General features: G+C 39.4%; 1 protein-coding gene across 1 annotated transcript in view; it reads left to right on the forward strand.

Moving 5' to 3' along the window:
* Positions 1-1,065: 1,065 nt before the first annotated feature.
* arhgef49 (Rho guanine nucleotide exchange factor 49) overlaps positions 1,066-24,829 on the forward strand; it is a 73,018-nt gene continuing 49,254 nt past the window's right edge. The window contains exon 1 of the mRNA XM_026143682.1: positions 1,066-1,379. The gene's annotated coding sequence lies outside the window, so the exon portion shown is untranslated. The remainder of the gene's footprint in view (positions 1,380-24,829) is intronic.

The raw sequence follows: 24,829 nt of genomic DNA on the forward strand, positions 1-24,829 counted from the left end.
AGGCAGCAGCGTTACGGTTGCCATGGTTACAGGGCGACGCTCTCTCTCTCTCTGCGACTGTGTGTTTCCTGGGTGAGAGAGCGCCTTTTCGTTGTTGTTGTTGTTGTGCTAAGCTAACAGGCAGAATGCTACAAGCATAGCTCTAAAGAATGTAGCATCACGGGCAGTGTAGTCCGTGTTGCAGGGAGAATGGACTGCCATACACGTTATGTGTCTGTGAGCGCGAGGAGGGAGAAAAAGGAGAGTGGAAAGGTACGAGTTGTCATCGAGCAAAAACGGGAGCTGGAAACATGTAAATGTAATAATAACCACTTCAGCCAAGAAGAGTGCCTGACGAGCCCAGTTGTAAGTAAGCTATTAAGACTCGACTGTACACTGTGTTCGTGTTTTCCTCCGAAACAATAATTTCCGTTGGAGCAGCCTTTCAACGCCTCTCTCTGTCTCTCGCAAGAAAAGTTGACCCACACAACAAAGTAAAGCTATTTTTCGGCTACGAGCCGACAGGGACCCCGCCGTATTAGTCAGAGGTCCCTTTACTACAGTTCGGAGTCGCGGACCTTCAGTAATAGTAATAAATCACACAGCAATAGTACATTCACGTTGTTGTAAAAAGCATGCTAATCTATTAAGTAATCCAAAGTATCCAGAATACGTTACTGTCATTGAGTAACGTAACGGAATACGTTACAGAATACATTTTGGGGCATGTATTCTGTATTCTGTAATGGAATACACATTTTAAAAGTAACCTTCCCAACACTGAACACATCACATATTACTGAGATGCATTAGATATTTTATGATCTTTATTTTTGACTTATCAGCTGCAAACTCCATAGATTTTTAACATTTACCAGGTTTGCAAATATAAAAACGTATTGGCTCTTTGAAGTTTAGAAATAAAAAACAGATTGTAAATAATCAACTTTTAATGGCAAAACAGTGACATCATCATTATTATTATTGTTGTTATTATTATTATTATTTTAGAAACATGAAGTGCATTGGATTACTACTGTGTAATCATAAAGTTGTAAGGTGAAGGAGGCGTTTTTACGAGCAGCACCTGAAGGCAACACAGTTCCCAAGGAGAAAGCCGCAAAAGCAAGAGGTCGCGTATCCGGGATCCTTCGATAGAAATCCATCAAAAGAGCACGAGGGAGGGACAGAGTGAACGAACGGCCGTGTGGCACGCGGTTTTACGTTAGTGTCGTTATCGATCCACCTGGAGGGAGCCGGTCTGTGTGCAACCGGCATCAGATTCTTAATAGTGAGGAGCTGCGAGGATTGAACCTGCTCTGTGAATCTGAGCCCACGTATAAAACGAGACGTCTTCTTCTGATGTGATGGAGGGGGAAGCGTTCTGGGAGTAACTTTGAGTAAGTAAAAAGATTAGGATGTATTTTGTCGTTTGAATTAGAAGAGCGGTAACAGCTGATTGATGCTGGCAGCTGCATCACCAGGCAGTCAGGTTCAGAGTCACTGGAGCGATCCCTGCAGTGATTTGTGAGTGCTTTTGGTCCTCAGCTGGTATGACTGACCTGCACATAGCTGCTTGAAGCTTTCTTTCCCCATCACTATATTAATTATACACGTAGTATTCTTTGTAACAACCCAGGATAGGGTACTTTGTGTTATGTTTATGTTTTTTCCACACACGGGGTTAAATTTTTAATTTCGTGACTGTTCATATTACCATAGTGCTACTTTATATTTTTTACTTCTTTTGCTCGTTGAGTGATTAATTAATAATTTATTATTATTACTAACAAAACTGCAAATCACAACTTCAGAGTTCTTTCATTCTCAAGTAAAACATCTTACTTATATAGGATCAAATCACAACAACAGTTGCCTCAGGGTGCTTTATACTTTAAAGTAAGAACCCTACAATAATACAGAGAAAACCCCAACAATCAGACGACCTACAGATGACCCAGCGACAGTGGGAAGAAAAAACTCCCTTTTAACAGGAAGGACTCTCCGGTAGAACCAGACTCAGGGAGGGGCGGGGCCATCTGACAAAGACACTGTGGAAGAGAGCCAGTGCGGCTATTCTTGTATCTATTATTTAATTAATTGCCTTTTGAAGCTTGGGAATGAAATTTCTGCTTCAAGTAAAGTGTACATAAAAAATGGAAATTAGAACATTTCAGCATATTTTAAATATTGATAGCTTCAGCAAAGCCAAGATATGAAATTTAGTCATATATAAGTTCTTACATTCCAAGAACACAATAACTAGAAAATATTTTGTATTTTAGTCTTTATGAATAAACGAAAAATTATTTCATTTTACAAATTGCACTTTTTGCAAAAATTAGCAGTTTTTGTGTTTGTAGTGAAAAACTGACTCGCACATGGTGCTTGTTGGTTTAACGGCAAATTGGGACATTTTCAGGTGAGGAGAGTCAGAGCAATGAATATGTTATATAGCCAAGATGGGAGAGTGTAGAACAACGCAGCTACACAACAGTGATTGTATTTGTCTTCATTATCTGCTTTCGCTCTGTGATGCCATTTAGTAAATGAAATAGGAAAACATTGCAGTAATATCTTATTTCCCTTGTGGAATCTGCGGAGTCTCGCAGTTTTACCCTCGGGGCTCCTTTAGTACAGCATTTTTCGGGATGACTGGGCCTCAGCAGTCATCCAAGCCATGACTGGAAATACCTCTAGGATTGATGGGAATACTGGCTAAAATCCAGACTGCAATCAGATAATTTTAATGAAACTGTTATACTCTTGCAGCAGTTTTCTTTGTTTTCTACAAATAAAAAATACAGTATGAAAGACCTCAGGCTTGCTGTGCATACATATTTTATGCCTGTGGACTTAGTAGGAGGTGTTTTTAGTTTTTTTCCCCACCAAAATAAGAGCCACATGACTCTACCTGAATTGTTACTGGTGCTCTATCAAAGGCATTTCCCACTGGACATGAGTTACTGCACCCTGAAGCCTTTTAGTGCAGTGCTTGCACAGCTTTGGGTATGTTTTTAGGCAGAAAGGATTTACTCATTAAGAGAAATCAAATTCTTGGCAAATTGATTTCTTTTGCCAGTAAACCCTCACTATTGCTGTCTCTTCCATTTTCGTTCTCATTTTCTGTGAAAGAATTGAACTGAAGCCTTTTATTGAGACTCTGCCGTCTTAAACGAACCTATCAAGCAGTTTCACTCTGTAAATCATCGGGTAGGGAGATTACATTTAATTGTAGATGTTTCAGTACCGGCTTTGCATTAGGGAATTTGAACTTGTGAACTAAAATTCGAAGATTCTGGCTGCAGCGCCTAATCTTTCATTCGTAAAGACTTTATGCCCATCTGATGTTGGCAACAGATGTTAAGCAAATTTAAGATAAACTTGCTCTGAGGGTGTTTATTGCTTGATAGGCTAACGCTCAGCTCTGCGAGAGGTCTCACACTGAAGAGTCTCAAAGATTTTCCTCCTCAGAGTCTGGCTTTATTGCTCCCTATCTGATCTCTGCATGGACTCAGTCGGTGCAGTGATGTGATGAAAGGCCAAGCGGTGGACCTACAGACTCTCACAGCTTCATGCAAGCTACGCACACACACACAGATATGCACAGCCAGCTAAACAAAGTCAATTATATTAGGTGAGTCTGTCAGGCTAAGCTGGGAGAAATGCGTGGAAGGTATACTAAAGGGCCTAGGCTTCTAATACTAATGCGCATACTTGTGACAGGCATTATAAAATACTGGCTTTGTTTTGGAGAAAGATCAGCCTGACTGGACAGAGTTTAATTACCTTCCATTTACTCATTGCTTCAGATCAGGCACTTTTTTAGTCCATTCACTTCCAATTACTTTGTTCCTTAGTGATGATCATTAGTGTGGTCATTAAAGGATTAGTTTCTATGATATGAGCCTTTTCTGTTTTTTGTACAATATACAAATAATGACCAGGAAATTAAAACAGTGTCACTGCAGTGTTAGCTTGCATATGATTACTGTTTACGATTAGCTTACAGTCTCTGTAGAAATAATGAGTTTTGCCATCCAGTTGATTTCTTTAACAAGCACGATGCTTGTGAGTAGAGTTTAGTTTGGAAAAAAAAGACGTTAACATGTCAGATATTTGAAAAATTGTAGTCGCTGGGTAGGCTATGTAAAACTATACATGTATAAAAAAGGAGCAGCTGTACAGCGAAATACATACTAAGAAAACCCATACAAATTAAAACCACGTTATTCCAAAGATTGCTCTCAAACTGTCGCTTGTTCAAATTGGCTATTTTGTGCAACATGTGGTGAACAAAATGAATACTGAGAACATGGATCACTGCACTAAACATCAGTTTAAATATATTTAATGTGTGATTTACATACAGAATTAAAGTAATATATTGGTATCTTTGGTCCTGTGGCTTCAAGTTATTAAATCAAATTTATTGCTGGAGAGTTCTTATTTATTTTGATGTTGATTTTGATGTTTTGGTAGAGCATCGTTAAAGTCTGTGTGCAAATGGGTCTCTGTGTCAGTCCTGTAAAAGCCCGGTAATTTGTCGAAAGTATACCCAGCATCCTGGCCAAGGTTATATAGGCTTCAGCCACCATGACCTTCACAGTGTACGCGAGTATAGATAATGAACAGATGATTTACGTTACACCACAGAAATGTCTTATCACCGAGGTGGATTTTTTTTTCAGGAAATTACCATTTTTATCATAACACAACACAGAAAAGAGTCTGTAAGAACGTACACAAAACATTTCTGCTTCATTATTGGCGCCATGTAGAAGGCATTCAGCCTTGATTCAAGAGGGGGCACCTGTAAAGAAAACTGAGGAAAATTTAAAAAATACATCCCAAATGTACCGCCGCAAAAGCTCACCCACATATCAGGTTTGATCGGAATGCATTTATCAGGTCTTTGTCTTTGTTATGTTGGTTTTTGGAATTCAAGGCAAAAACAACAATGATAAGAAGAACATGTTGGAGGCAGCCAAGCAGCCTCAAACCTCATAGAGTGAACTCTTCTTCTCCCCCGAGAACCTCCTTTGTTTTTGTGTCCTGCCTTCAGGATAAACTATAATGCATCCCCCTGTGTCCTGTTAGAACATCAGTCACAGCTGCATGCTCAGCCACATGAAGGCAGCTTGACTGACAGTGTGAATGAGCATTCATTTTTTCCCAGTGCTCCCCCCTTTTAGCCATGAACACCACCAACAAAGGCGTTGTGCATGGATGACAGTCCGGGATCTCCTATACCAACGATGGGCAACCCCTAATTACCAGTGGAGTAATTAAAAATGTGGCAGCTGTGGCAACAGTCATGTGCTTCTAGGAAACCATCGAGAAATGCCCAAAGTAAAACAGTTAACAAGCCTCTTAAAGCTGGATGCACGCACCCTCAAAATATTGCAGCACACTCTTGCAGTTTTCAATGTTCAAAGTCAGAGTGAACTATTCCAGTTGAGCAGTTTTGAGTGATGCAGTTCACGTTGGGTCATACAGAGGTATTAGTTGCGTTTTCTGAGGGAACAGGAAGGCTGGAGTGAAAACGAAAACATAAGAGGCAGACTGAAGAGCAGGAAGGTCACTCGATAAAATGCTAATACAAGTGCTTTGGGTCTATGTGCTGTCAAGTCTGACGAAGAAGGGTGGGCTTGTTGGCTTCAAGATCTCTCCAAATAAGCCCACAGAAAGCACAACTCTTACAAGCTCTTGCACGGACAGACACACATTCAGCAGTTTGTTAAAAAATGAAAAAAAGAGTGCAACTAATGACATTGATAGTTTATCAGTCTCCTTCTCCACAAACATTTACTTATTCTGACCATGAGAATCCCAGCCTTGGGCTTCAAATGTTTTTACTCCAGCATAGTTTACATGTAGTGTATTTTTGTTTGGTGTTTTGAGTTGATTCCTATTTTCTGAGGTTCATCTTCAGCTTCAATTTCAGTACTGTACTTTAAACTAGTGGTCGGTAATTGTTACTTACCGGTACTTATGCTTTTACAGACAAAACCTAAAAACTTAGACTTAGATAGATTTTTAGACTAAATTATCAAAATGTATGTTTAATAGTCAAAATCACATTAAGTGCATCAGTAGTAGTCATCCTGCACAATAATGCTCAATAATCCAGGTACTGTAAGTAAATCCCAAAAGGTTGATCCCGTTTATGTGGACGTAGCGATTTCAGTGGGAGAAACGTTCCGTCACTCATCCAAGTGACTTCTTCAGTCTCAGCTGACTGCAGGTTTCCCCAATCTTATAAACAGTACATTTGCACAATAACTGAAACCAACCCACTGAATGAACAATGGGCTGTGAGGTCAGTTCCTTGATCATTAATATGCAAACTGTCATGACCATTGATCAAGAACCATTGATCAAAGACCACTGATCAATGGCCATGAGTACCATTCACAGAGAGTTGGGGAATGGCTGCAATCACAGCATTGTAAGATGGTGACAGATGTACCCTGGCCTCCTCTTCGATTCAGAGATGGTCTTTCCCTTTTCACGTAAATGGCCTCCTTGACTTCGCGCTCAAACCAGCGTTCCTCCCTGTCTAGGATGTTACATCCTCCACATTGAAAGAGTGTCCACTGGCCTGAAGGTGTAAATAGACTGCAGAGTCCTGGCCAGACGAGGTAGCTCTTCTAGTTGTGCCATTCGCTTCGCCAGAGGTTGTTTGGTTTCCCCGATGTGTAAATCCTGGCAATCCTCCTGGCACAGCGTACACTATATTACTCTATTTGTGTCGGGGGACCCGATCCTTGGGGTGGTCCAATTATTGGTTGCAGTGTGTTTTGGGGTGTAAAAGCCACGGAAGAAGACCGAAGAAGTCACTTGAATGAGTGACGAAATGTTTCTCCCCCTGAAAACACTAAATCCAGATCAACCCTTTAGGATGTATAATAATGTAAGTTTTAAAATGAGCCTTTATAAAGAGACTCTAAATCTGGCCAAGCTGTTAAAGACTGAAGTCATTCATGTTGATCTACAGTACTATGCAAAAGTCTTGAGGTCGCCCTCATTTTAGTATTTTCTGCTTGGCAAATGGGAAATAGGTCCAGCAATTTATTAAAATGTGCAAACATACATGTAAAAACAGTATATAAGGCAATTTTGTACATTTCTAGCTTGAAGTCAATATTTGGTGTGACCCCCTTTATTCTTCAACACAGCTTGAACTCTCTGAGACAATCCTTCTTGAATTTTAATATCTCCTTTGGATGTTGGCTGCCTTTTGTTCCATTTTCTGTCAAGTTGATCCCACACTGCTTCAATAATGTCGAGGCCCGGGCTCTGGAGAGGCCCATCCATGACTGACAGTGTTCCACTATGTCTTATGTTTTATCCAAGTATGTTTGTACTGCACTGGCAGTGTGTTTGGGATCATTGTTATGTTGGAAAATGGAGCCACTACCAATCAAACAATTTTTTTTCTTAAAAAAAAAGAAATTTAGGGCTGAGCTGATTAGCATGTTAGTTTTTTTCTTTGAGATAGTGGTACTCACATGATAGCCATTGTAAGTATATGATTATATAGAATGTTATAGTGTTGATTAAACATTTTATATAAGTATTTAACATGAGCTCAGCTTTAAACATCTGGAGCAGAAACAATCTCACTGCACATAATACAGTTTTATGTGTAGCGAGGCGTTTTGATGATATTTTATTGCTACTTTTGCTAAAGTAATGGTTCTGAAAAAGCTCCTCCAGCACTCGTCATTGCGAGTTAGTAGAAAATCATTAGATGATATAATATATCAAATAATATTTTACAATCCTTCTGGCAGGAAGGAGTGCAGAAAGGTAAAAACATGCAGGATCAGTGCAGCAAGCTGTAGGAGGCAGTCGGCATGTATAAGAGAATAAAAGACTGGCAGCAAAAAATGGTAACATCATCCCTGCTTGTCTTTCTGTAAAAGCCACTGCACACCACTGCTGCACATCATACACAGATAGTTTCTGGCCTATCACAAGGAATCATCTTGGTGCAAAAATACTTTTTCATGCCTGTCAAACAATATTACTTTTAGCATTTTTTTGTACAGTTAACTAAAGAAATGATAACAAATGATGTGTTTTTGCAACAGACTGTTAGTAACAAAGTGGCTATATTTAGATATATAGGCATGAATCTCCTCTGTATGGGTATAGGGGTGTGATGTCATGTTAACAATCCATTAACATCTGGCTTACATCCACCAAGGTCTTCAAAGTTATTGGTTAAATTGACAAAAAGACTTAAAGTTTAGAAAATATGATGCTTACAATTGTGGTATTTAATGTTAACATATAGGAAGTAGCATTTCAAGATTTCAAGGTCAGTAGATTGATCTGATAGGGAAAGTGACAATAATGCTATATAAAGCGATTCACATCTGTTTTTCTTACTGCCAGTGTTTGTGCTGATATCATGTAGGCAGACATGGAATGTTAGATGGGGAAATATGTTACTTTACTATAACTACATTGCAATAACAGGTTATAACCGTTTAAATACATAACGATTTGAATACAGATTTGTGACAAATGCTGTATAGCATGTCAATTTTAAAGAAATTACAAAGAGGTCTGTCTTCTTGGAAGTAAAACAAAGAAATAAGGGGCTTACTGAAGAGTTTTGCACACTACTGTACATTTGCATTACTCCACACAGGAGAATGAAAACAGGAAATAAGCCCCAAACTTGCTTCAGGCGTGTATTTCTTTGCTTACACCTTTCATTTGTAATGTCTATGTGCTCTCTGCAAGGTGTAATCCTCTCTAATATAGCATCAATCCAATAATAATATTATGTGGATTAGCCTCTATAATCCATTCAGGTTTATTATTCAGGTAGTATTAACGTACTGAAGGACAAAAGCTGCAATCCTGTGACACAACCAGTCAACAGAGGTATTTAAGAAGCATATTTTAAGGTGTGTTTAATCATTTTAGCAAAAGACCATATTATACTTTGAGCGCTTCATACTGCCTTTAAATACACCATAAAAATGTGTGTAAAAATGTTATTTCATACATCCCTCATGTCTCTCATATTAGCTGGAAACCTGGCTGCACAGCTCTGCATGTTAAGTGATGATAAGGCAGGTTTCGAGGGAGTCAAACAAAGAATGAGGGTGGTTACTTGCAAGTTACCTCAGCAAGCAGCAGCAGCAGGTTCCTTTCAGTGCAGTCATTTTTTAAAAAGCATAACCTTGCTGACAGCCTGTGGCAGCGTAAATGCTCCCTCAGTCCGTGCCCTCTCCACCCATCATCTGGTGTAACCATGAGTAAGGCTTCACACAGAGCTCCAGCTGTGCTCACTCTCCACATCCAACCTTTTTCCCTTCCCCTCACCAGCAGCCATTTGTAACACCGCTCTCATTTTCTGTGCCTCTTTTTTGCTCTTCCTTCTCTTCACTGCATGCTCCAGTGATCCTATCTGTTCTGCCTCTCTCCAAATTTTCATTTTTTTTCTCTATTGCAAGCAGTTTGTTCTCTCTTTTTCTCCCACTGATAAGAAAAAACACTAAGCACAACTGAAGATAAAACGAGCACCGTGCATTACATCAGTGTTAAATTACTGTCTTTTTCACTAGAAGTAGGGCAAAGGTTCATTGAGACAAAGTACTAGCCTGGTGCCCATAGAAGAGGAGATGTGGTTGCTTGAAGTCAACCACTTTACAGCAGACTGCTGTAAAAATGTTACTTTCTGGGACATTTTTACGTAAAAAAAATATCAATCAAGGTAAATTGCAATATTAAGTATTTTTTAAATTAATATCTGCCACCCTGTAGTTCGTTAGTTAGGCCCCAGTCACACTGGCCTAGAGACCAATCGGCAACCCCTTGGATAATGTTAGTCACTAAAGGAATTATATATATTATATAAACCATTGGCAACCAAAATAATTATCTATATTCCGGTTTCAAATACTTACTGGATGTTGATGCCATTCACTGTGAAATAGATCGATAAAGTCTGGTTACAGAGACTTACAGACCAGTGACCCCTTCAGGCAACCACAGCTCACTAATGAAAAATCTGTACTCCTCAACCAGTTGGCGAGTGGTTGCTGCCAGTTGCCAGGTGAAAATCGGTCACAAAGAGGTATATAGTGCTGCACCAAAAATTGTTTGCTAACATATTGTAGCAGTCCCTCATCGTTCGCACAGAAGACAATGACCACTTGCCACCTGTGTTTAAATGTGTTGGTTGCAGCAGTAAGCCATAATGTTACTTTAAAGTGGAAGATTCTCCGTTTCAGATTTTCTTTGCACTTTTTTGACTACCGCATAGGGAGTAGTTGGCAAGTGTTTGCAGACAAATTTTCATCTTCCATGCAACGGTGGCAGTTTCCAAGTAACTAAAGCAATCACAAGGATGTTTCTGGTGCAGCAGCCTCTTTGCGACTGATTCCATTTGGCAGCAAATGCTTGCCAGCTGGTTAGGTCATATATATTTTTCTCTAGCGACTTGTGGTTGACATGGTCAAGGTCTGCATGACTCAGGCAATCGATTTCGCAGCAACTTGCAGCAACCTCTAGCAACCACTTGCCACTGATTGGGGAATACACATTTTTACCTAGCAACATAAGGTTGTCAGTGCACGCAAACAGGTCTCTAAGTCAGAGGTTAGAAAGCACACCACTTATTCCCACTCTTACTGAAAAAATATGGCATGAGGTTCAGTCTTCCATAGCAATTGTTTATTTTTTTCATATTTACTAAAAACATTAAAATCACCTGGAAGTGTTTCATAGCATCAAAATTCATTTAAAGGTTATATACTGTACAAGTTTTGATGGATGTTTTCCACAGCCCCAATGCATTACGATGCAGAATATTCTCACCTGATCGGATCTTTGAAACCAAAAATTTCTAAAGAATTCTGTCGACAGGAATAACCTTCCCAGCGGGAAACCCGCTAGAAATCAACCATGAGTGTCTGTTCCACAAAAAACAAAAATAGCAAAGACAAAAATAGCATTGTGACTTAGTAGATCTGTGCCCAGGACCATTTTTATTAGTGAGGTATTACTCATGTTAGATTTGCCATCCAAGACAGTAGCATTTTAGCAGCTATATAAACATATACACATTTTCTCAGAGGAGACTTCACTGGGTGTGTGTGTGTGTGCGTGCGTGCGTGCGTGCGTGCGTGCGTGCGTGCGTGTGTGTGTGTGTGTGTGTGATGTGAAGCCAGATGCAGAATCCTAATGAGACTCGAAGCCGCTGCTGCCTCTTTGCCACCTGACAGCTCGAAGACAGATTCTGCTTTTGTGTTTGTATTTTGTGTGTGTTTGCAGTGCACATGTTTATGTCTGGTGTCTACCGCCGGACTATTAGGATTCAGACAACATTTTTACCAGAAGACGGATTATCCTAAAAACAGCTGAACAGGCTGCCAGTGTGTGCAGAGACGTTGGTTAGTTGATCAGCGGGTCTCAGAGGAATGTGTCTGGTTGAAGAGGCTAAAGACTCTGTGCTGATTTTCAACTTCGCCTTTAGCAATTTGGTTGGTGAAATATGGATTAAACTGCTGCTCTCCACCTTCCACCCTCCTCTTTCTCCCCATTTGTCTCTGTCTTCTGTAAATTGCTATAAGGGACAATGCCATTTAAAAAAAAATGTTATCCTGTTGAACGTTACAAGAACCTGACCTGCAGAAAATAAAGTATCAAGATAGCGGTAAAAATACTAAACAAAGACAATAAATATGGACTTGACCGCTCCCTCTTGTTCTTAATATTTTTAACCTTGTACAAGCACAGCTTTTTTTTTTTAAACTAACCTTGATTTGAAATAAATAGCCACCAGAGTGCTGAGAAACCTGCAATCCCCGGGTTATGTTGTTGCACCAGTTCCCATATACAGTGGGGCAAAAAAGTATTTAGTCAGCTACCGATTGTGCAAGTTCCCCCCACCTAAAATGATGACAGAGGTCAGTAATTTGCACCAGAGGTACACTTCAACTGTGAGAGACAGAATGTGGAAAAAAAAAATCCATGAATCCACATGGTAGGATTTGTAAAGAATTTATTCGTAAATCAGGGTGGAAAATAAGTATTTGGTCAATAACAAAAATACAACTCAATACTTTGTAACATAGCCTTTGTTGGCAATAACAGAGGTCAAACGTTTACTATAGGTCTTTACCAGGTTTGCACACACAGTAGCTGGTATTTTGGCCCATTCCTCCATGCAGATCTTCTCGAGAGCAGTGATGTTTTGGGGCTGTCGCCGAGCAACACGGACTTTCACCTCCCGCCACAGATTTTCTATGGGGTTGAGGTCTGGAGACTGGCTAGGCCACTCCAGGACTTTCAAATGCTTCTTACAGAGCCACTCCTTTGTTGCCCGGGCGGTGTGTTTTGGATCATTGTCATGTTGGAAGACCCAGCCTCGTTTCATCTTCAAAGTTCTCACTGATGGAAGGAGGTTTTGGCTCAAAATCTCACGATACATGGCCCCATTCATTCTGTCCTTAACACGGATCAGTCGTCCTGACCCCTTGGCAGAAAAACAGCCCCATAGCATGATGTTTCCACCCCCATGCTTCACAGTAGGTATGGTGTTCTTGGGATGCAACTCAGTATTCTTCTTCCTCCAAACACGACGAGTTGAGTTTATACCAAAAAGTTCTACTTTGGTTTCATCTGACCACATGACATTCTCCCAATCCTCTGCTGTATCATCCATGTGCTCTCTGGCAAACTTCAGACGGGCCTGGACATGCACTGGCTTCAGCAGCGGAACACGTCTGGCACTGCGGGATTTGATTCCCTGCCGTTGTAGTGTGTTACTGATGGTGACCTTTGTTACTTTGGTCCCAGCTCTCTGCAGGTCATTCACCAGGTCCCCCCGTGTGGTTCTGGGATCTTTGCTCACCGTTCTCATGATCATTTTGACCCCACGGGGTGAGATCTTGCGTGGAGCCCCAGATCGAGGGAGATTATCAGTGGTCTTGTATGTCTTCCATTTTCTGATGATTGCTCCCACAGTTGATTTTTTCACACCAAGCTGCTTGCCTATTGTAGATTCACTCTTCCCAGTCTGGTGCAGGTCTACAATACTTTTCCTGGTGTCCTTCGAAAGCTCTTTGGTCTTGGCCATGGCGGAGTTTGGAGTCTGACTGTTTGAGGCTGTGGACAGGTGTCTTTTATACAGATGATGAGTTCAAACAGGTGCCATTCATACAGGTAACGAGTGGGGGACAGAAAAGCTTCTTACAGAAGACGTTACAGGTCTGTGAGAGCCAGAGATTTTCCTTGTTTGAGGTGACCAAATACTTATTTTTCACCCTAATTTACGAATAAATTCTTTACAAATCCTACCATGTGGTTTCATGGATTTTTTTTTCACATTCTGTCTCTCACAGTTGAAGTGTACCTCTGGTGCAAATTACTGACCTCTGTCATCATTTTAAGTGGGGGAACTTGCACAATCGGTGGCTGACTAAATACTTTTTTGCCCCACTGTAGCTCTGACATCAAATAAAAAATTAACTAACCACAAAAAGTAAAATTGTGTTTGGGTGATTTCTTTGTTGTAACAGTGTTTCTTGGCAACAAATCTTATACTGCTGCAAAGCCTATTTATTTCTCCTTAAATTGCACCACATTTGTAAAGGAAAATCGGTTAAGCAGCAGAGTTAAGTATGTAGAAAAACTTTCCAAATCTTTTGCCAATGACAAACAGCTTATATGTTAATAACTCTAGTTTGGTGCCGTTGATTGGATTGGGTGATTGAAATCTGAAGAAAAACCCAACTTGTCAATTTAGCAATTTATTCATTTAACAAACGGGCCTGGCACCGTCGCCAGCTTGGTAATACACTGCCATGGGATAGCATCCCAGTATTCTACCAGCACATGTCACAAGTCAGCTAGTGTGGTCGCATTCGTCACTCTGGTACGAACGCAGAACAAAACCAATCAAGTGTTCAGTGGGGTTGAGGTCAGACTGCAGACAGGTCCTTGGCACCATTTAAAGGAAAATAAACAGGCTTTCCAACAGCACCAGATTAACTGCCAAGAAGAATTGTTACAAATGAAATAATTGAATACACACGTTTTTCTGTACTCTATTTTATTCTAATTTATTTAATTCTACTCCTTTATTGTCTTTACTTGTGTGGTAGTTTAAAATCTGGCTAAAGGAGCTTCTTTATAAATATCATTATTTTATTATTGTTACAATTTTGAATTTGAAGCTTTGAAAATTTGTGTAGCATCGTCAGGCAGTCAAATCATGTTTTGGATACACCTCCAGTGGACTGTGTCATGTCTGTACAGCAAGCTGTGTGTTCTCCTGCGTGCTCACCAACACACCACAAGTGAATTTTTATGTTTCAAGTCTATACTTTTTTTCATCAGATGTATTTAGAAGGCTAAAGGGGCCCATTTATGTAACACCTATACAATTACTGATACTAGGGAACATTATCATACATCAGAATGGAGTATCACAATATACTATGACATTTCATCCAGTGCTTAGTTAAACTGTTAAATGTAATAACATATTTTGTGGGATTTGTATGAAATATTTTTAGACACTCACAGTGCCCTAGGCATTCTTTATGAAAGGTTTCATCAAGATTAAGCCACTTATAGGAGGAGATGGGGACCATACAAACATAGATATGCTACAATCATTATTATAGTAAGTGCAGTGATTGGGATGTGAGAGTGTTTCAGTTGGGAACGCTGTCTTTTATTTTCTGCTGTTTGTCTAGAATCCTGCCTGGAATGTGGCCTTCATATAAATCACAAGATCATCCCAGTAAGAGATATTTGGGGGGATTTTTTCTTTTTTATCCTAATCTTCTCCATGAAAAGCTCATTTTTATTGTATGTGCTTATTGGCAAGCACTGAGTTCAAAAAGCAGAAATGGCTTTTTCTTCTCAAATGACCTCACATCTGTTTTGGTGCTGTAGAAATAAGAAATACATATAAAAATCGAGGCATGTTGCTGCAGACGGTCCTGGGATCAAAACTGAGGCCTTTCTATGGGTTCTGTCCTGGTACACCAGCTTCCTCCTAGAGTCCAAAAAAACATGTGTGAGTTAGAGTAATTGGTGATTCTAAATTGCTCATAGGCGTGTCTCAACCCTCAACCCGGGATAACTGGGAAAGGCACACAGTGACCCTGAATTGGACCATGGATGGAAGAAAATGGATAGACTGCTGGATTGTGTCATTGTGCAAACATGTATAGACTTAACTGTACGCCTTCTGGTGGTAGTCCAGATGTCTGCTTTTGAAAAAGCCTCACTGACACAGGAGGAGTGATGGTGTCAGTGTCCGGGGTGATTCCTGCAGAAGGGGAAAACGTCCACATTTCCAAGGTGCACACAGTCATTTGTTGACAGTGGTGCTGGTGGAGGCTGATAGAAAACCTTTGAAATTTTTATGTTTAAAGAGAGCCATTTATGGGAAACCTGAGGTATGTGTACACCCCGGCAGTGGCATCTAGTTATTCTAGCATTAAGCTGTAATGCTATTCTAAGGGCTTTACCGTGTGTCATACAGCAACCTTGCTTGTTTCCTGTTACGACTGCGCCATGCGATGATATATATCATATGATAAAATGAAACGTCTGTCATTTCGCATTTTGTGGTATTTCAGAATACACTGTGGCATTACTACTGGTATGTGGACGAGCCTAACTACACAGCCCTGTTTGAGTTTGATGGTGCACTTTATCTGAGATTGCATTGAGACTTTGCAGTCGTGTTTTGCAGGCAGGCTTTTTTCTTGATGACCATGCAGGAGAAATGATAGGCTCAGGGAAGCTCCACATGAGGATCATCTAGTGTGTGTCACTATGTATAATCCTGTGACCAAAATACTGTTTTTGTTCACAGTCTCCATGTAGCCATCAATGAGTATCTAAATATAAGCATATTTTTCTGTAATAATAACCCGTGGTAGGTCATATGGGATTTAAAAATTTTCAAGGTGCTAGTTTAGCGAACATTTGTTTTGCTGGCTCTCAGGCTGAATATGCAAGATTACATATTACATATGCTATAATTCTAACTTGAAGTGAGTTGTTTACTTGTTATAACGTACATATTTATGGTGAGGCTTAGTTTGCTGCTATAGTTTAAGCTTGAAAAGGTCCATGGTTACATTTTGTCTCTTACAAAATGCATTGTATCGTTGTGTTTTTTAAGCAGTTTTTTTCTGCCTTTTATAGTTTAGTTGGTCTCACATAATGCTGATGAAGGTAGCATTATATATTTTAATATTTAATATATACTGTAGACTTTGTATTAATGCTATAGGCAAGCAGAATATTACAATATGTTGGACCTTTAATCATTTAGTTTTTGAAAAGTGTCTTCTATTTTATACATTAATGTTTTATCTGAACTTTTTCAATTCAACATTTGCTCTGATTTTCTCACTAAAAAGAAAAAAAATACATACAAATTAGTACCATTCATTTTCAAGTATCTAATTAAATGTCATTTTATTTATATAAACTATTCACAACAACATGTGCCTCAAGCAGCTGATTTAAAAATTAAAACAGAAATAATCCCTTCTGTGTGGTCATTATATAAGCTATTCTCCCAATTTACAGAAAATGCACTGTATCATGATATATAGTGTTATATGAAATGCATAATATCGGGATATGAGATTTTGCCCCCGATTTCATGCTCTCTCTTTAGGCCTTTGCATACATCACTGTCATGAATTAATGTTACAGTAACCAGTCATAGTCACGTCTGACTACAGACATAGACCCCATCCTGATACTGATTAACTGCCTCCAACAGTTCACAGCCACTGCTTGTTATCTTTTTTCCTGCCTATTTCAGTACCATTGAGATTAAAAAAAAGACCTTTCCACTGAATTTTTTTGCATCATAATACGTCTCAACGCGCCCCCTCTCATTGATGTGTAAATGCTGATGTTTCTGAAGTACGCCCGAGTTTCCTACTATTACTGTGAAGATTGCTGCAGTTGAATTTTTATGGCTTATCTGTTTTATTTTTGCCTCCCACGCAGCACAGTCTCGACGAGCAATTGTTTCACATGAGAAGAGGAACAGCATTGATCTGTGTTTCTCAGGCTAAGCTTCCCTTGATAAGTACGAACCAGCCAACATAACTTGTGGTTTGTTTTCAGTTTTGGAAATGGATTGGGTCCACTGCACCATCTGCAGATATGTTGTTGCACTGAAGCATCAGTATGTCAACAACTGCGTGCTTACTGTATCTACTGAAGTGATTAATTTAAGCTGAATATTAAGCGGGGCATCAGTTTACTAGATGATTAAAGCTCAGTCTTGTTTCTGCTTCTGTTAGGTATTTTTCTAACTGACTAGCAATTATTCAGACGCATGCTGGCATGCTGTGTAGCCTGTAATGGAGATCAGGGGATCTGTTACCTTAACTTGTGTTTTTACTTGTTTATGAATGATTGATATTGGAAGCTAAATGAAAAGACACACACATTATTTTTATTGTTTAGGGATTCTTTATTGACTTTAGTCAATATTTTGGGAGGACTGTTTAAGTGTCGGTTTATGTTAGGAGAGCTGAAGAGTGAAAACAGCTCAGGTTCCCTGCTTAGGAACCGCTGAGGGGAGACTGAAATGACAGCTCAGGGGAGGCTAGTCTGGGTCTTTCTAATTTATGTATTTATGATTAAAGCATACGTGTTATTGAATTTTATATATATATATATATATATATATATATATAAAAGTGTAAAACCTCATATATATGTATGTGTGTATATATATATATATATATATATATATATATATATATATATATATACATATATATGAGGTTTTACACTTTTATATATATATATATATATATATATATATATATATATATATATATATTAGAGATGGACCGATCCGATATTACGTATCGGTATCGGTCCGATACTGACCTAAATTACTGGATCGGATATCGGAGAAAAATAAAAAATGTAATCCGATCCATTAAATATCACGAAAGCACCTCACAAAACTTGCAACACGCCGTAACTCGCCTCAGAACGTCGGAGCAGTATGCATCACGTGATAGAGCAGCTGTGGCATGCGGGACCTGTCAGTGGTCTGGATAGCATTTGGAGCTTCGCTAGCAACCTGGCATTTCATCTCCGACAAAGTTATCCCCGAGAGAAGTAAAGCAAGTGTGTAAGTCCATCTCTGAATGTTTGTAAAGCATTCCCATGTTAAGCTTAACGAGCGACTGCCTCTCGCTCTCCTGCTGCTACTTCAATCGTGAAACTGCTTAAATCAGCTGATCGGCTTTTCTGGTCTGTCTCTCGTTTGTTTTTGGTCCACTTTGCGCCAGAAAGAGCAAACCAGCGGCTGAACAACAGCAGCACGTTTAAGCTTGATAAGCTGTTGTTACAATTTATTTAATATTACTTTCTACACCAGGATCTTTTTCTACGTAGCTGACGCTGGTAACTGTGCAGGGGCGGATCTAGCAAAGTTTAGCCAGGGGGGCCGATAGGGCATTAACTGGGAAAAGGGGGCACAAAGACATACTTTTCTTTCTTATTCTCATTTAAAATGTCTAGCTTTTAATAAATAATTATCTGACACCCAAAGTTTTAATTTGATGTAAAATGAATAGAAGTCAATTACTGTATATAGTGACTATTAAGTCTAATATATATATCCTAGTAAGCTATAGTACATTTTCCTTTGGGAAGGTACCATCTGTGCAGTCTGCAATTTTGTTGAAGAAAGATGTTGAATCTATTTAATATTTCTTGAAAAATAATTGATTTCTGTGCATTTTTTTTCACACTGCATCAAATTAAGGTTGATTACGTTGATTAAGCATCATGAGGTGGAGCGTGAGGGGTGGTTCCCTATTTTTTATTTATTTATTTTTGTTGTTGCTGGGAGTTGGAACCCTATTAGTTAGGTTGCTTAATATTTACGCCAAGTACTCTTTAAAATACCAGAATAGGGAGGATGGTGTAGGTCTAAGTTTATTAGATTGATCAGTATTGCTGAACTATGAAATATTTTTTTTGTATACAGGTATAACAGAATAGCTTTAGTGTAGTTGTTGTTTTAAACTTGAGTATGAACTTGCAGACTTGCAAAATGCAGCAAGATATTTTAAAAAACAGTTTTGTTGATTAAAAAACACTATATCGGATTCATATCGGTATCGGCAGATATCCAAATTTATGATATCGGTATCGGTATCGGACATAAAAAAGTGGTATCGTGCCATCTCTAATATATATATATATATATACATATATATGAGGTTTTACACTTTTACCTCATTCTCACTTAATACTAAATGTGTCATTAAAGTCACATGGCAGTCATATTTCATTAATTTCATTAATTTTGTGTTCATATACATTCACACACTGACACTACTGCTTTGTTATTGGTTTATATAAGCTGCATTCACCATTTTTTTCTATTTTCTCAAGTTACCTGTCAGTTGCTGGTTTAAGTAAAAGAAGCAGCAGGGTTTAAATATAGAGGGCAATCATATGGACTGAACCATCTGCTGTCATTGCATGGGGGAGAATGTTTTCAACATGAAATTTAAATGAAATGTATTTATTTCCCCCATTCCATCTAAAATGGTTTACTCCATTACGCCACATGTTGAGCTTTCTTTTGATTAGGGTAGATTATTTGTTAATTTAAGGCTTATCTTTGAGTAGAGTTCTGCTTAGTTGGTCTCTTTTATGGGCCTACTTATTACTTAAAACAGCCTGTGAATTATGATGTTTTTGATATTATTTTTGGCTTTTGGGGTAGAATACAACACACGTCCTTTGTCTGCTTGGTAGACCATTCCAGAAACATGCCTGAGGCAGTTAGAGTATAAAAGGAAGCTAGGTGCTTTCAGAGACCGGGCGGGTTTGTGTAAATGTGTTTGAACGCCTGTTCTAATAATAAAAGCAACATATTTATTTCAGCCTCATGCTTCTTTGTCAAACCTGAAGCCACTACCAGCCAAACTGATATGTCCCAATCAGATAAAGAAGAGTGACTTAACGTCGGGAAAGAGTGCACTACTTTCATTTCCATGAAGTGACATTTCAGTCAATTATCCATTACCTTGGCAACATCTGTAGGAGAGAGCGATGAGAGAAGCCTGGAGATGGTGTGCAAGTGATCCAGAGAGAGGAACTTTCTGGTAAACTGTAGAGAAGAATAGATTGACAGAAAATTGGATTTCATGGCGTACCATCAGGAGGGCTGGGTTCATTCAGCGTGCTGTGTGTCTGCAGGCATGCTGATTATGATAGCATAGCTCTTCTGTGCACACAGGACTTTAAGTCTGCCAATACTTGGCTAAACGGGGTATGTGCATACGCGCATACTGCACACTCACATATTCATTCGCCAACACATCTCACAATATAGGTCATAAAGGTTTTTTTATGTAACAGTTGACACGGGAGTTTAATGGAGTCCTGCAGTTGCTTCTCTTTCCGTTCAGGCCTACTAAGAGCCGCTGGAAAATTAAATAATGAATGAGGTTAATGGGTCACGATGGTTACATATGACCCTGTTTTCCATTTATTTCTCGTTTTCCAGGAAGGTCACCTGTTCTAGTGCACTGTCTGGTCCAGTCAATAACAGCACACACACAGCCTAGTTTGTTGCTGCTGAGCAGATCTGATCATCTAACTAACAAACTCATGTTTTAAGAGCTTAGAGCTGCTTTCTTGGGACTAGCAGCAGCTGTGGCAAAACTTCAGTCACCTGCTGATAACAATTTCAGTTGAATATCTTTTGTTTTTGTTGTGACTTGAAAGAAAAGGTTGCATTTGGGAAAGGGCCAGTGGCTCTTGGATTTTATTGTATTTGCATTTCATAAATTAAATCATTCAGTAGAGTATCTGATGACAAAAATATGGATTAGTTCCAACCGCAGATGATAGTCAAACTTTCTCTATGTGCAGAGTTGTGGATATTGTGCACCCACACGCATGCAGAAACACACACTTTGAGTGAATGAAGCTGCAATTTTAGCTGACGTATGTGGGCCACTTCCCCTGCTGCCTCCTGTCTCAACACTGTAGGTCAAAATATGTTCACATAAGAATAGTTTGTGTTCAGCATCCAGCAGAACTTATTAAAAAAAAGTGTGTACTTCCACTTCCACTAGACGTGGCTACAGACTTAAAGCTTTGTGCTGCTTTCCTTACAAATCAGATTTGAAATGTTGGTAGTGCTGGATGGAAATCAGAATTCATCAGGGGGCCACGAATGTCTGTACAAAATGCAGTGGAAATGCTCGCTGTGCTTTGAGAGATTCAGTTTTCACCAAAGCAGAGTCATGGCTGAAGTTGATAATTGCCCAGGACACATTTGGCTAACCGCTGTTGAAAAAAGATATATGTGACCAACAACACCCTTTTACGGGGTTTGTTTTGCATTCTCATTTAGAGCTATCCCCTTGTAAATGACTCATCCAAGTTACAGTCAATGGCAGTGAAATACAGGATCTAATAGATTTCCAGTCACCTCTAAACAGTGATAGAACTGATCTTCATATTTCATGTTGGTCTTCTGGTTCAACAGTCACAGACAGTCAAGTGTTCAGTCAACCACAAAATATGAAATCAGCAAGTCAAACACCAAGTGCACAAATGAGTGACATGCATCAAAGCCCAAGCCATAATATATTGCATTTTTCACACTGTAAAGTTACCAGACTTGATTAGCAGTACGAGGTAGGCATCCAATTTCTTCTTGAGATTTATAGTATACAGTCAATTACAGTAATATGCAGTATACTTTTTACATCTTTTGAATTGCTTCTTATATTTAATGTAATTGTGCTATTTTAAATATTCAAATCACTTTAGAAACACACCAGTGTGTTTACCTGTCTTCATTCACATATTTCCCTAACGGCCGCGGCAGATGGCTATCCTCTTACTGAGCCTGCTTCTGCCCGAGGTTTCTTCTTGTTAAAAGGGAGTTTTTCCTTCCCACTGTTGTCCAGCGCTTGCTCATTGGGCGTTGTTTGTTTTCTCTGTGTTATTGCAGGGTCTTTACCTTATAATAGAAAGTGCTAAAAAACTGTAATTATTATCATTGGGCATTTGTAACTTCATTACCCTTTGTATGTTTCAAAAGCTCACTGGAAGAATGAAAAATGAAATGTTTATTTACAGGTAATATATAAAAATAACTGAATAGCACATTTCTCATTCTAATTACCAGAACCTCCTGAGGTTAACCTTTGTCAGTGGACAAAGACCTAGTTCATGGGGTAAATATAGTTCAGTGTGCCGAGCCTGTGGTTATGTTTCTGTATGTGTGTCACTGTGTTCCATTGTGCATTGTGACCTTCATCAACCTCCACCCATTCACTCATCACTCTGCTGATTGTTAGGCATCAAAGGTACACACTGTGGCTCACAATGGCATTGTGGTTGCCAAGCAATCAAGCTCCGGATAAATTGACAAAGGACATTTTTACGACATCCTGTATTAACTCAGTAACCCCCTTTCCAATGTAAACATTTCCATCTAGTCGACAACAGTATATTATTCCTGCCCTGAAGAGCTAACAGTTGCAGCCATTGTGAAGCAGTTAAATCTACATTAAATGAGGAACTCGCTTGCATATGTACTGTACTGGGCATGGTACGTGTAAAATAAATTTTACTAACTGACATGACTTCACTCTCGTTCTGCTTGCTGGTTCAGGGAAACCCTTTTTTTTTTCCCAGTTTTAGGATGCTACATTCTTCCAAACTCCCAGGGATACTTATTCAACACTAAAAGCTGGCTCACCTCCTTCATCTCCATGTGTAGAACCTCCCCTGAGTCATGGAAGCTAAGCTAAATTTAGCAGACCTCAAAAAGTAATGGTGTGGCAAGTTCTTATTGAGTTTTCTGCCCACAAATATCTCTCTCACTCTACCTAGTTGTGTTTTGCTCTCTATGCTTATTTTCTCAGTAAAAGGCTTGTCCGTGACTCACCCACGGCAGAGTGGGGCCCTATGAATTATTGAACCAATGGTGGAGCTCTCATAAATAATCTAACTGTATATCGCTGGGTGAGCATGTCAGTTCATTGGATACATCTCATCTTGAGTCTCACTGTCAGTACCACCTAGACCTGGGTCCAGTAACAGCTAAAGGCCAACATGGACATAAACTGCTGCACATAGATGCAAACTCGACAATATACAGATATATGGAGCGTTTTCATTGGCTTCTATTGAAAGCAGTCTGTCTGGGCTCTCAAACAGAAATGACAGTTGCCAGTACAACACAAGCCAATGCAGACTATATTGTGGAGGCTGCTTGTAAAGAGTCAGTAGTAGATATACTGCACAGTGGTAAGAAGATTCTTGGTTTGGATCTCCTGGTTAGTTTGCCAGTTTCTATGTAAGATTGCATGTTGTTCTTCTGCCTGAGTGGGTATCCTCTGAGTCCTCTGAGTCCTCTCCTTATTGTCCAGAAACATGCACGTTTCATTAATTGATTCTAAATTGGTAGATTTAGATAGGCAGATAAAGTGCTTAAGCATATAGAATAAAGTGCTTTATGAATATGTGCAATCTTTAAAGTGCTTTCAGTTGTCAGTAAGAGTAGAATTGTGCTATTTAAATGTCAGACCATGTCCCTGTGCTTTCTTCTGAATAATATGTTATACAGTTGTAGTAATGAGGAGGGGATAAAGTGGGCAAGATTATCTGCAATAGCATTCGCCTACAGTTAATTAGTCATTCAGTCTAATTTGCAAGTTAATAAACCAGTCAAGTGAGCTATGAGAGAGCTATACCATGTGTGTCATTAAATCAGAGAGTACTGTCATCCCATGGTCCCACCTACGCACTCGATGCATTTTTTTCCTCCGTCATGCATTCATGCATGCAGATGTCAAAAATGTTGCAGCCATGTATATCAGCATCTAGTTAGCACTACCAAATGAGAGCGAGCTGCACAACAAATATCAGCAAACACACAGACTGTGCACGTTGGCATGCAATCTGTCTTCCTAGTTAAAGGTACACTGGCTGTATTTGGAAAAAATAAAGCAAAGCGAAATAAAAAATTGATGTGTGATAAATTTGTTCTCAGATATGCTGTGAACAAACAAATAAAGCTCACGTGTAATGTTGTAATTAATTAGATTTATTATTTTTCCCTATCTGACCTTTTTACATATTTTACTGAAATTACTGCCACTTGATACTGTGAAATGTGACAACAAAATGAATGATAATTCATAACTCAAATGTTCAAAACAACTGGACAGTTTAAATAAGTCTCAGAGTTTACAGTAATGGCCTCTGGTGGACTGGTGCAAAGCAGGCTTATCCTGGTTAGGAGTTGGAGAGCAGCCATGATAACTCAGCCAACAACAATATGTTGATGACTGCAGTTGGTTAAATTCACAAAGAGCAAAGCCAGCAAGCAGTACAGATACCGAGCCTGTCTGCAAAGAAAACATATCTACTGGAGCTCACAGCGCACAGTTCAAATCAATTTGGAAGTTAGTTTGAGGACAGCTACACCAGATATCAGGGTTCACCCACCAGCCCAATCACTCTGTAACACCTTGGTAATAAGCCAGCTAACAGTTGGCTAACCCACTATTTCTGAAGTTCTGCGACACTTTGTACGACATTGCTTCTTCATTGCACTGCTTCCTCGAGTGCATGAGAGAAGTCAGAGAATGGCTTTCAGACAATTCCCTTATCCTGAACGAAAAGGAAGCGGAGATTGTGGTGTTTGGCAACCATATCCCTAGGGGCCTATCAGCCGATACCTTTGGTTCCTTTGCCACTTCTTTCTCTGACTCAGTTAGTGACCTCGGGGTTCTGCTGGACAGCTCTTTCAAATTTAACAAAC

This window comes from Astatotilapia calliptera, chromosome 16 (genome assembly GCF_900246225.1).
Source record: "Astatotilapia calliptera chromosome 16, fAstCal1.2, whole genome shotgun sequence".
NCBI classification, from domain to species: domain Eukaryota; kingdom Metazoa; phylum Chordata; class Actinopteri; order Cichliformes; family Cichlidae; genus Astatotilapia; species Astatotilapia calliptera.